The sequence below is a fragment of the Tursiops truncatus genome, chromosome 1 (genome assembly GCF_011762595.2).
Source record: "Tursiops truncatus isolate mTurTru1 chromosome 1, mTurTru1.mat.Y, whole genome shotgun sequence".
NCBI lineage: Eukaryota > Metazoa > Chordata > Mammalia > Artiodactyla > Delphinidae > Tursiops > Tursiops truncatus.
This window is the reverse complement of record NC_047034.1, coordinates 51,009,254-51,023,305: the sequence shown is the minus strand read 5'-3', so window position 1 is coordinate 51,023,305 and position 14,052 is coordinate 51,009,254. Positions and strand designations below refer to the sequence as shown.

At 41.8% G+C, this 14,052-nt stretch overlaps 1 protein-coding gene across 1 annotated transcript in view; it reads left to right on the top strand.

Annotated features, from left to right (window-relative positions):
- Positions 1 to 14,052, top strand: part of RALGPS2 (Ral GEF with PH domain and SH3 binding motif 2) — a 322,932-nt gene that overhangs the window by 81,848 nt on the left and 227,032 nt on the right. Inside the window, exon 5 of the mRNA XM_019952266.3 lies at positions 9,961 to 10,035. The gene's annotated coding sequence lies outside the window, so the exon portion shown is untranslated. The remainder of the gene's footprint in view (positions 1 to 9,960; positions 10,036 to 14,052) is intronic.

Here is a 14,052-nt window from a genome sequence, read left to right as displayed (position 1 = left end):
AACCACTGTCCTAGTCATCTCCAAGGTCCCTATTAGCCTAATGTTAGCTGATGTTCTGTGGTTCTCATTTGTCTCTCCTACAGAGGACTACCCGTTCTCAGAAAAGTCACCTCCCCTCTCCCAGTTCATTCATCATTGATTTGGTGCTGACAAAGGGCTGGCCAGGAAGCTGGAAGTGCTGGAACTTTGGAGAAATAGTTCTCCTGGGCATTTAGACCCAACCTCTGCTTGCAATAGGTACAGATTAAACATAAAACATTTAATAATCCTACTTAGTTCAGGAAACATCAAAGAAACCAAGTGATGCATAATTAAGTTCCACGCAGTGGCTTATCTTTCTTGGCCTCTTACTAAAATGCTTGAACCAGTTACTTCTAGGAAGAATGGGGCTGTGAGTCATTCCGGAGAGTTTCTATTAGTACCTTTAGAAAAGTTTGCCTCAGCCTTCTCTTCAGGATAAATGTTTCCTGGATTACTCAGGCGGTAAGAATCTCTCCTAATGCCTTCTAAATACTTCTACAAACCCAGAGTTAACTCTTGTCTGTTAAGAGTCCTTAAGCTGTGACCTAAGAGAGTGTTAAGTTTGCTTCTGATTGGCTGATTAAAAACGACAAACAGAGAAAAGTCTCTCCCATTCTTGGTTTACCAGTTACTACTGGGTTCCTATCACTGAGGGTTTTCCACTCACAGCCACACCCTTGTCTTCAACACCACCTGACTCTCGAAGCTACTTTTTCAGTCCTGACCTTTCCTAACATCAATTTCTGATTTTTTGTTGTTTTTACATTTTTATTTATTTATTAAACAGATAGCATGCATATTCATTTGCTTCAAAACTCAAAATATTAAAAAAGGTATACAGTGGAGATCTACATGACCTTCTCCCCCCTGCCTGCCCTGCCTCCACCCTCCAGGTTCAATTTCTCATTTTTGACAGTCTTTAGAACTGATTCACTCTATCCAAAATGAATCCATCATCTTCTCTACCATCCTGGACCCAACCCCTTTAAGCCTCTTTGTCTTCAGCTGTAAAACGGGATAATATCACTTTCCTCATAGGGTGTGTATATCCCTTATAGAACCAACACTTATAAACTTTACCACTGCCAAGCCCATAGTAAGCACTCAGTAAAAATTCACTATTGATAACATAGTTATAATAATAATAAACTCTCCCTAAATTGAATATTGATGTATGGGTGTGCCTTTTCTCCCAGTCTTCCAAATTGGCAACTTTGGAGTTCACCTCCCTCCCCCCACCCCCGGCCCCTTCTCCTCCATTGCAGATATTTTGGCCTCATCTACCTTTATATTATTCCTTTCTTGTTGGGATTTGCATGGGGCAGGAAGAATTAGGAACAAATTCCCTAAGAGGCTGCCCTGTTCTTGCAAAGACTCTTGGACGAGGCTGCTGAGGAGACACCACCCATGGGTCACACGCCTTTGCCCCCAAGCCCCTTTCACCACCAACTCTCCTCGCCTCCCTTCTGGGATGTTGCTGGTAATTAGTAGCTCATTCCTGACATTGCTATTTCCCCTTGGGCCAAATGACCGAGCTTGCTATATTTAAAAACGTAAGGTTTCCTGGCTCTCTTTAGTGCATTTAATCCTCCCCACCCTTGGACTTCCACAAACAAAGGCACAATTCTCATTTTCACAGTAAAATAGGCAAATAAATAAATATTAGAACTGATCCTTCCATCTCTCAGAATTCTAGTGCTTAAATCTCAAGGACAGCTAATTTGGGGATGAGGGGGCGTGGGTGAACGATTGCCCTAGGTCAGCATTTCGTTGGAAGGGAAAGGATATGTCAGGGCTCACATTTCTGCATTCCAATCTGTGTTCACCCAATCATATTTTCCTCCTTTCCACTCTTAGCAAATGGGTATTTCACACTAAGGGCTGCATTTAAATCTCATTGTATGAGTCACTAAAAAAGTTTTCATAGTTAAGCCCTTAAATTAAAAAATCTCTCTTATCCGCATGATAACAACTTAGAAATGAGCAGACAGACCCCTCTGCTCTTCCCTAAGCCATATTTGAGCCTAGTAGAGTAAGACTTCACTGAAATTGCAATTGATCAGAATACTTGCAATCTTGCCAAATAAAAGAGTTAAAAGAGAAATGCCTTAACCAAAGCTAAAACATCTGCCACCTGATTGTAACATTTCATATTTGATTTCAAGGAACATTAGATTTATTATGTCATGTACTTCAATTTTGAAGCAGATGCTTCCTCTGCTGGAAGATATTGGGCTTGGGCATTTCCTCCACCAGGAAGCCTTCCCCTCCCGTGGCCTCACTTATTTTCCCTAGGTCCCATTAACCAGTATTATTGTGGGTGTGAGGGGCCCGAGCCTGGGCCTGTGTTTTAGGGGTTCCCCTCTGACCCTCCTTTTGACTGGTCCCTCCTTACAGGACAAACAACCCATGGACCAAAGGGATGTGTCCATTCAGAGACTGGACCTTCCCTCCTGGACCATATTCTGGGTACTCAAGATTCCAGAATGTTCCTTGAATGATCCTTGAATGACCTACAGCTCTCCAGACTAGGTCCATCCTGAAAGTGGACCACAGAGCTGGCAAACACACCCTGAGGGGTGCTGAGAGATGGCTGGGCAATGGCTATTTGCTGCTGGGGAGAAGCTTGGATATGCTATCTGAGGGGTCCTCATGCATGTGCACCTAACCCTCAGGGTTCAGGATGGAGCTGGGGTTGGGAAGCCAGGGGTAGGAGGATAAGGTAGGAGGATAGAACATATTGTATTGATAGTTTGTTAGCTAGTTTTATAATTTTAAATACTTAGTCTATGGGCCTTTCTTTATACTCTTGTCCCGGGCCCTGCAAATGTTAAAGGTGGACCTGTTCATAACACCCTGGAAATATCTCTAAGTTTACAATGCTAACATTGTATAATCAGCTGTTTTCATGGCTGTGGTAGTTGCTACATATTCCCCCCCCACCCAACCTCAGGGCCTTTGCACACACTGTTCCCTCTCCTGGAATGCTCTTCCCCATGGATTCCTTTAGCCTAGTAAATTTTTTTAATTGAACTATAGTTGATTTACAACACTGTGTTAGTTTCAGGTGTACTGCCAAGTGGTTCAGTTATACATTTATATATCTATATACCTATATAATTTTTTTATTCTTTTACGTATAGTTTATTACAAGATACTGAATATAGTTCCCTGGTTGGTCCTTGTTGTTTATTTGTTTTATATATGGTAGTGTGCATCTGTTAATCCCATACTCCCAATATACCCCTCCCTCCCCTTCCCCTTTGGTAACTATAAAAAAACTCCAATGTTTTCCATGTTGGTGAGTCTGTTTCCTTTTTTGTAAATAAGTTCATTTGTACTATTTTTAGATTCCACACATAAGTTATATCCTATGATACTTGTCTTTGACTTACTTCACTTAGTATGATCATTTCTAGGTCCATTCATGTTGCTGAAAATGGCCTTATTTCATTCTTTTTTATGGCTAGGTAATATTCCATCGTATATATATACACCACATCTTCTTTATGCATTCATCTGTTGATGGACACTTAGGCTGCTTCCATGTCTTTAGCCTAGTAAATTTTTATTTATCTATCATACCTCAGTTGAAATATTTTCTCAGGGACTTCCCTGGTGGTGCAGTGGTTAAGAATCCGCCTGCCAGGGCCTCCCTGGTGGTGCAGTGGTTGAGAGTCCGCCTGCCAATGCAGGGGACACGGGTTCGTGCCCTGGTCCGGGAGGATCCCGCATGCCACGGAGCAGCTGCGCCCGTGAGCCATGACCGCTGGGCCTGCGCGTCAGGAGCCTGTGCTCCGCAACGGGACAGGCCACAACAGTGAGAGGCCCACGTACCTCAAAAAAACAAAACAAAACAAAAAAAGAATCCGCCTGCCAATTCAGGGGACACGGGTTCAAGCCCTGGTCTGAGAAGATCCCACATGCCACAGAGCAACTAAGCCCGTGCGCCACAACTACTGAGCCTGCGCTCTAGAGCCCGCAAGCCACAACTACTGAAGTCCGCATGCCTAGAGCCCATGCTTCACAACAAGAGAAGCCACCGCAATGAGAAGCCTGCACGCCACAACGAAGAGTAGCCCCCGCTCGCCGCAACTAGAGAAAGCCCACGCGCAGCAACCAAGACCCAACGCAGTCAAAAATAAATAAAACTTTAAAAAGAAATTCATTTTTTCAAGAAAGTCTTTCCTGACTTCCTACATTAGGTCAGGCCCTCCTGGTTCACTCTCACATCTCCCGACGCTCTGATAAATCTGAGGGGAAAGTACAATAGCAATCATAATAATAATAGCCATGTTAGTGATAATGATAAAAACAAATAGCCACTGATTACTTACTAAGTACTAGACCTTTCGATAGGTGCTTTACGTATATGATCTCATTTATTCTGCGTAAGAAGCCAAATGAAATATTATCATCCTCATTTTACAGATGAAGAAACTGAGGCTTAGAAAGTGTGGTAGACTGTTGTACTGCTGGTCCCCACATGAATCAGACCCCCCAGTATTCACATCTTCACAGACTTCCGTCCCACATTGATTGCCTGCTGACTCAGGTGATTTTTTTTGGCCGATGACCCATCAGCAAACATGACTTGCTGATAAATTCTTGCACATTGGAGCTTATCTTCTTGGAACCCAGCCTCCATTTAAGGCTCTGAGACGAAACTAATGAATAAAAAGAACCACATGGTGAGGGAGGCCCAACTGGTTCAGCATCTCAGCTGAGCTCAGCCCCCAGCTGACCCTGCAGCTGAATGCAGCCACCCTAGGCAAATTATAATTATAGAATAATATGATAGTATAGTATACTACAAAATGTACATAGAAATAGATCATTATTAGAGGTTAATTTGCTAAAGAACTCAGAGCTAATAAATGATAGCTATGAATGCAAACTTTACAACTCTATTCAACCTATGTAACTTCTTAGCCCAAGCTATCCTCTTCTGGACACTGGACAGGCATCGTGACTGTGTCTCCTCTTCCCTGGCTCCTCTCCTGGTCTACACCACACTTGCTTACCCTCTGGTCAACTCAGCTTCCTCTGGCCATGCTGTGTTGCATATATCACGGGTGACACAGGACTACCGAGGGCAGCAAAAGTCCCTGGAAGGTGGGAAGCTTCTCATCGCAGTGTGAGGTTCCCCAGAGGAATGGGTTCTCTGCAGGCCTGGGTGCCCCCTATACACCCCCTGGGCCTTCCCCCCAGGGGAATCAGGTAGGCTGAATCCACCCCTTCTCTCCCTTATGTCTCCAGGACTCTCTCTCTTCAGGCCTGTGAACCCCCTTCCCCATTTCCTCGAGCCAGATTTACCCTACGACTGGACTGACAAACTTTTCTTGCTCCCACTAAGATTTTCCGGCAAGCATCTGCAGAACTGGCCCTTTCCATTCAGAGAAGCAGAGGGTATAAGAGGCAACAAAAGTGCTGGTCCTTCCACTCATGCACCCACCAGAACTATAAATGGTTTCTAGTCTCAAACTAGAAACGAGAGGGGAAGAACACCTTCTAAAGAGAGAAATACAGTGAGGATAGCTGAGGCCTCTGCGGAGTGACTGGCAACATATGCTTCAGCCAAATGGAGGTTTGAAAAATCCCTTCCCAAGGTCAGGGTTTCTTAGAGCATTTGCCCCTAGCTGATCCTTCTGTCTCCCAGAAAAACATGGGTTACTTTCCTGTTTTGTTTTGTTTTTTTAAACAGCATTTTCAAGATACACTTTACATATTAGAACATTTACCTATTTCAAGTGCACTATTCAATTATTTTTAGTAACTTTACCAAGTGGTGCAACATCACTATAAATCAGTTTGGAACATTTCTATCCCCCCGACACAATCCCTTATGCCCTCATTCTGTTCCCATCTCCAGCCCCAGGCAACCACTAATCTAATTTGTCTCTATAAGTTTGCCTTTTCTAGACATTTCATGCAAATGGAATCATATAATATGTGGTCTCTTGTGTCTAACTTATTTCACTGAACATGATGTTATTAAAGTTCATCCATGATGTAACATATGTCAGTAGCTTATTCCTTTTTTATTTCTGAGTAGCATCCATTGTATGGATATACCACATTTTACGTATCCCTTCACTACTTGGTGGACAGTTAGGTTATTTCCAGCTTTTGGGTCTATGAATAATGCAGCTATGAACAATTGCACGTGAGTCTTTGTGTGAACATATATTTTCATTTCTCTTAGGTAAGAGTGGAATTTCCAAGTCGTTTTGTGTTTAACTTTTAACTGTAAACTGCCAAGCTGTTTTCCAAAGTGGCTTTACCATTTTACATTCCCACCACCAATTGTGCGTTCCTTTTTCCTCTCCACGTCATGGGACAAGCATCCTCTTATCTTTGATCAACTCCCAGATTTTTTATTCTAAGAATTAATTATGTCCTGGAGAATGTTTCGGCTATGCTCTCCTGGGTTGAATTATTGCTTTGTTCTCTGTAATGACCTTAAATAGACAGTTATGATAGTTACACTCAATATGCACATGTCATTATTTATTTAAAACACTTAGTTTGTTGGGCTGCCTCCAATAACCATTTAGTTTTTGACTGTCTCAGGGGATGGTCATGAAAAAGTACTTATGCAAACTCTGAGGCAAACAACAGTGTACTGCTCTGAAAATTTACCAGGAAACTGAACTCCTTGAAAGTAGACTTCAGAAGAGTGTAACCTCAGGTGTTATTTTCTATAAGAGGACATTGGCCCTAAATGTGTCCACATGCAACTCACCAAGGTGAAAAGCCAATGTGAAGGACATATGTATAGGAAACCTCAGAGCCCAGAGGAAACAAGTTTAGATTTGTATGAAGGTATATACCAACACATCTCACAAATTTAAGACATTTTTTATTATGCAACTATAGTCAAAGAAATTTTGGTCAGAAATCCTAACTTTCAAAAATCCTACTGGACTTTACCTATTAGCAGGAATATACATTTAAAAATTTGCTCAAAGACAGAAAATATTCAGAGATTCAGAAATGAAGCCGCTCTCGCCTCTGAGATGGCCCACTCTCTGTCTGTGTAGTGTGTTTCTCTCTAAATAAACCCACTTCTTACCTATCGCTTTGTCTCTCACTGAATTCTTTCTGCAATGAGACATCAAGAACCTGAGCTTCATTAAGTCCTGAGACCAAGTGTGTGATCTCAATTAAAAGACCATGGGTTCAAGTCCCAATCTGAGTCAAATGGTTTCACCATGACTCCAGTATTATCCTGATATCAAAGACAAAGACATCTAAAGAAAAGAAAACTATGGACCAATATACGTACAGAGATCCTCAACAAAATACTAGAAAACTGAATCCAGCAACTTATAAAAAGGATTAATTACCAAGTGGGATTTATTCCAGTAATGCAAAGTGTATATAACATGTGAAATTCGATTAATATAATATACCATATCAATAGAATACAGGATAAAAACCACATGATCATCTCAGTAGATGCCAAAAAAGCACTTAACAAAATCCAAAACCCTCTTGTGATAAAAACACTCAACAAACTCAAGATAAAAAAGGAACTTCCTGACTAAGGGCATCTACGAAAAAGCCACACCTAACATCATAATTAATGGTGTATATCAGTTTCCATTGCTGCTGTAAAAAATTTATCATGAACTTAGTGGCTTAACCAAAAAAAAAAGATGGGCTTCCCTGGTGGGGCAGTGGTTGAGAGTCCACCTGCCAATGCAGGGGACACGGGTCCGTGCCCCGGTCTGGGAAGATCCCACATGCCGCGGAGCGGCTGGGCCCGTGAACCATGGCCGCTGAGCCTGCGCGTCCGGAGCCTGTGCTCCGCAACAGGAGAGGCCACAACAGTGAGAGGCTCACGTGTAGCAAAAAAAGAAAAAGAAAAAGAAAAGAAATGAAACTCAAGACAATTTGGGTCTAAAAGTTGCCATTGAGGCCTTGGTATTAGTGAATGTGTTTACTCCCCAGGGAAAGGGATTGGTGAGGTCACAACTGCTGTCCCTCAGGGTCATTTGCATAAGAACTTCAGGTGCCTGAAATAGCAAAAGTCTGCTGGACTCAGATTTCTAACACTGAAAATGGAGTATTTATAAAAGAAAATTACTGACTGCTAAGGAGTAACACAAGTGAGTTTCTTTGTGGTATCCTGATTGTGGTGTTCGTTTCTCAGTCTACATGTGTATTAAAATATCATGGAACTACACACACACGCACACACACACACACACGCATGCGCACATAAAGAGTACATGTAAAAACTAGTGAAATTGGGCTTCCCTGGTGGTGCAGTGGTTAAGAATCCTCCTGCCAATGCAGGGGACACCGGTTCGAGCCCTGGTCCGGGAAGATCCCACATGCCGCGGAGCAACTAAGCCCGTGTGCCACAGCTACTGAGCCTGCACTCTAGAGCCTGCGAGCCACAACTACTGAGCCCATGTGTCACAACTACTGAAGCCCGCGCATCTAGAGCCTGTGCTCCTCAACAAAAGAAGCCACTGAAATGAGAAGCCCATGCACCGCAACGAAGAGTAGCCCCTGCTCGCCGCAACTAGAGAAAGCCCGCGCGCAGCAAAGAAGACCCAACGCAGCCAAAAATAAAATAAATAAATTTATTAAAAAAACACAAAAACTAGTGAAATCTAAGGTCTATTCCTGAGTTTATATTATACCAATGTAATTCCCTGGTTTTGACCTGTGCTGTGGTTATGTAAGGTATTTTCATTGGGAAAAGTTGGGTGAAAGGTATGTGGGAACTCTATGTACTACTTTTGAAATTTCTTGTACTTACATCTTAAGCTATTTCAAAATTAAAAGTTATTTAAGAAAGAGAGAGAGAGAAAGAGACAGGAAGGAAGGAAGGAGAAAGGAAACAATGGATCCCTTTCTTCTGGAGTCATCATGGATTGGAGGTAGGGGAAAGGTGGGGGACAGTAAGGTACCTCCTGAATTTGAACAAAGATCCCTCCTGAAAGGAAATTATGAAAAATTAACACAACAAACCCACCCTAAACTGGAATTTATATATGGGGAGACTAGATACATAAATAGATAGATAGATAGACAGATAATAGACTATAGATATAGATATAGATATTCTATATATATAGAAAGACTAGGTATAGTGTAAGGAAATTCTCATGTCTGCATGCGGGTGTCTAACTGCTTGTACTGTACCTTTATTTATCAAGAATGATGATAGAAGTAGATTAGCCTTCACTGTGTCTGAAAGCAAAGAGAACAAACATCAAGAACTGTCCACAGCAGAGGGCCTGGATTGACTGTTCCAGCATCCTTGGCAGGGGTACTTCTCAATGGAAACTGATGCATTAGACTGTCATAGTTTGGCGACAAGAGCTATTAAGACTATTCTCTAATTCCCTTTGCTATGATTCCATTCTCAGTTTTAATTGTGCTTTGGCTTTTCATGTAGCTTTTGTATAGCAAGATAATGAGCTGATTGGCCAATACAAGGGTTTTAGTTCACTTGACATTATTTCTTCTTCATGAATTAATAATTTAGCATTCTAGTTCACATATCAATATCTTGTGGGTTTTATAAGTATGAGTGAGCAACTAGAGCATGAGTTCTTAACCTAGAAGCCAGGGATGGGCTTCAAGGGATCCATTAAGCCCTAAGATTGTATGCAAAAGCAAGTGTATACTTGCAGCGTGCATTTATCAAGGAGAGGGGTCAATAGCTTTCGCTAGACTCTCTTAGAGAGTTTCCAGTCTGGATGCACTGGCAAAATAGAATTTTCATGTTTATGAAACTTATCTTCACAGAACGCACTGGGAATATACTCCCGTGCTATAATTCTTTTTGACATCATTTTAACAACTTCATGGGATTCAATTGCTTGAATTCATCTTCTAAGATTTTAAAAGCTTCTTCACTAATAAACTCTGAAGGGTTTAATTTTTAGGTGAAATGTTGCCTTATTTCATTAATAGATATCCAAATGTGAGAAAGAACGGCAATCACCACTATCAACAGCTAACATTGACGAGACTCCAGCTCTGTACCAGGTAATGTGCTAACTTTGCATATGAAATCTTAACTGTGGCCTTTATACAACAGTCCTGGGAAGTGGGTATTATGATTTGTGTTTAATAGCTGAGGAAACTGAGGTATAGAAGTTAAAGAACTTACCAAGGTCACATTGCTGTCAATGTGGAGCCAAGTGGACAGCCACATCTGGACAGCCACATCTGTCTAGCCTTTCCCCCAACCGCAAGACTCAATATCTTTATCCTTCAAGCTCTACTTGGAGGCACTTTCTCCTTGAAGCTTTATTCCCACCCAAAATTCTCTCTCCCCTCGTGGAAGTCCTCTGGGTCTTCAGCTGACTCTAAACCACCCCACTTAGCACCATTATTAACGACCTCAGGGTCAGCAAACTTTTTCTGTGAAAGGACCAGATAGTAACTATTTTAGGTTTTGTGGCCCCATATGGTCTCTGTCAGAACAACTCAACTCTGCTGCCCACTGTAGTGCAAAAGCAGGCACGGAGAAGACACACGTAAGCAAGTGTGGCTGTGTCCCAATAAACTCTGATGGATGGGTATTGAAATTTTAATTTCATATAATTTTCATATGTCACAGAATGTTATTCTTATTTTAATTTTTTTCCCACCATTTAAAATTGTGAAAACCATTCCTAGCTCATGCCCTGTACAAAAACAGGAGGCAGGTGGATTTGATCAATGGGCCAAAGTTTGCCATTGCTGCTCAGACAGCATCTTATGTGTTTCTACTTTCTACAACTAGATAGAAAACCACTGAGCCTATAATTATACCTTAACCTTTTCTTATTCTCTACAGTATCTATATGCAGGGCTAGACCCATAAGTAAGGGCTCAAAAGATACTTGATTAATAACATTGGTGCTTCTCACCCTCAGAGCCATAACCAGGAAGAAATAACAAGTCCATCTCAAAGTAGGCGGCATCTTTATTATCTTCACCCTTTTCCCTCCCTAACGAAATTCTGGCTCTCTAAAATATCACAGTGAGTTTTTGGTTCTGAGGGCTGATAAGAAATACCCACGTGCTTGGCTAGCTTGAAGGTCAGATGGCATCCGGGCCTCGAGCCAATGAATACAGCTGGTGAAAATTCAAGCTGTCACACACTTGTTGCTAGCCCTGATTTTCTAGTTCCTTCATCGTGAATTATTAGATTATTTATAATAATGAATTGCTGCATGAGCAATCAGTTTTAAAACCATAATCCTTAACCCAGAAAGATGTCATTACTTCATGAGCTAAACTTAGGACCATGAGAACCACAGTCTAGGTCGGGCTGCCATGCATCTTCTCTGGGCCTTCCTTTCCTCATCTGTAAAGAGAGGGTAACAGCCCTGCCTCCTATGTGACGCTGGGCTGATTGGGGGACTACCCTGCAGATATAGAAGTAATGGTCTGTAAGCTTCTCCATTTGCTTTGGTTTAATCATACTAAGCCGTGCTGGTGTATGATCTCATACGACAGAGAAATGTGCTGTGCTGTTATGTGTAAGAATAAAACGGGTTTGTTTTTTTAATTTGCTTTAAGGTCATATCAACAAGCTACAAAATCAAGCTGATATTTACTACTAAGTACACGTTTAAAAATTATATAACATATGCCAATGAGCTTTTTTGGTTTTACCATTTCAGTGTGAAATCGCTGAAACCAGAAACTGCAATTACAGCAATCGTTTTGGTCCGATGTCATCCTGCTGAATAGCATGTGAAAGCAGGTTCATATTATTCTTTGCTAAAGATGGCCCGTGACACGGTTGTCAGGATAGAATCTTGCAGACACTGCTAGGCACCATGTAAAAGTCTAGGTGTTCGAGGAGCCAGCTGTTCTGCAGGGCTTGGTTGTTATTCTGATTTCTTTCTAAAAGGTTCATTTTTTTAAGACAGTTTTTCACTAGAGTTAGTTTTCACCCACTTTACAGATGCCTTAAAATAATCTGGTGTTGAAAACTCTTCCACAGCTGCCAGCTGGCCTATGAGGTGAGGAGGCTGCTCCCTCAAGGGTGAAACAGCACTTGGTGCAAACAAATGTTTAAAACCGGTGAAGACAGCAGACAGAGGAAAGCTTTAGCACTTACGTATTCACTGTAGCAAGGAGAGGTTTTTCCAGTCAGAAACCTCTCAGCATTCTGTAGGAGATTGATGATTTACTGCTCCTAAGAGGACAGCAGTCTCATAATGGTATACAGTAAGAGGTGGAACAGAAATCGACTCACAAAAGATGTTCTTTCAAACCTCAAACTGCAATTACCATGGAGGAGAGGAGGAGTTCAGCTTTGCAACTGGTGCCTCAATAATACATTGTAGGAAGCAGCTGCTTTCTGCTCCCCAGTGCTGCCTCATTCCATAGATGGGGCAGGTGACGCCTGAGTACACAGAATTTGTGACATTTGCTGGGTGCTTATGGTGCGTGGATGAAGAGTGCTTATAGGAATGTTAGCTGTTACTAATTATTATTATAATACTACTGTGGCAGGAAGGTCTAAGCAGCTGTTTTGACGTGAGAAGCTTCCAAGCATCAGTGGTTAACACAATTTTGGTTGGCTCTTACAATCAGCTGTGGTCATTATGGTACCTCCCCAGCATAACCCCAAGGAGTAGTTTGCATATTTCTATGTGGGTTGGTCACTGAATCATTAATCAAGAATTTAACCACTGGTGTGGTGGATCTTGTTGCTGTTCCCAACATGGTTCATCTCTCCCTCCACCTTCACCGATGGTCTCAGGATAGAAAAGAAAAGATTTTCCCTCAAATTTGCATTCACACTACCTGAAATTGAAAAGCCCAGGACATGTTTTCACTGAATAAAGAAAGCCTTTAGTTAGCCTAGGAGTAAAAATGGAAAGGAGAGGAAGAAACACATTTAGGGGAAGTCTCAGGTTAATTTATTTTAGCGATTCCCAAGCTCCCACTATATCCATTGGAGATATAAAGATACAAAGCCGTCCAGGAGACTCAGGCTGGGAGGGATGGACAGACAAACTGACAAGCTCCGTAAAGAGCCACATGTGCAGTGATACAGGTACTAAGAACAATAGAGGCACAAGAGAAAAGGAATTTCTGGTCTGGAGCAGAGCAAGTAGGTCAGAAAAGTCAAAGAAAGGGATCTGAGCTAAATCTTGAAAAATGGACGCAGTGGATCCTCCAAGCTCATAAACTGCCCACCTTCCAGGGAAGAGAAGCAGTAGGAGCAAGAGTGTGGAGGTGAGAAACAGACCAGCCTGCACTGCGATCAAAAAGAAAATAGAGTTCTCAGAAATGCCTACATCCTGTGGCTATATGCTAAACAGGACCACCAGTCTCCTGCCCCAATCCTGTCCAGGACCTCTTCATGCAGCACCTCAGTGGAGCCTTCTGGCTCCCTTGAATTGCTGTAGCAGCTGACTCTTCGCGCCATTTATCTTGCACTCCCACCCCATCATTTCAGTGTACCCCTCGCACCCCTTGGTGAGCAACTTGAGGGCAGGGACTCAGTAAGGGAATGTCGTGCTTTAAGCTTCATTATTATTCCATTTGAATTGACCCGCTCAGTTTGATTCACTGTGGTCTGTGTACATAGAGGCTCATAGTAGGCTTTTTTTCTGTTGTTATATTTTTTAGTTTGAAATTTAAAGTTTATAGAAAAGTTGTAAAAGTAGTACTTGAAGCTCCCCTATACCTTTCGCTCAATTTAGCGATTGTTACCATTTTATCACATCTGCCTTATTCTTCATACACACATACATTAAAGTTTTTTCCTGAAACATTTGAGAAAAAGCTTCAGACATGATGCCCCTTACTCCTTGATCCTTCAACATGTATTTTGTATTTCCTATAAACAAGAACATTCTCCTACACAGTATAACCATCAAGATCAGAAAATTAACACTGATCCAACATCCATATAATTCACAGATCCCATTCAAATTTCACCTGTTGTGACATAGAAAACAAACTTATGGCTGCTAAAGGGGTAAGTGGGGGAAGGGTAAGTTAGGAGTTTGGGATTAACGTATACATACTACTATATATAAAATAGGTAAC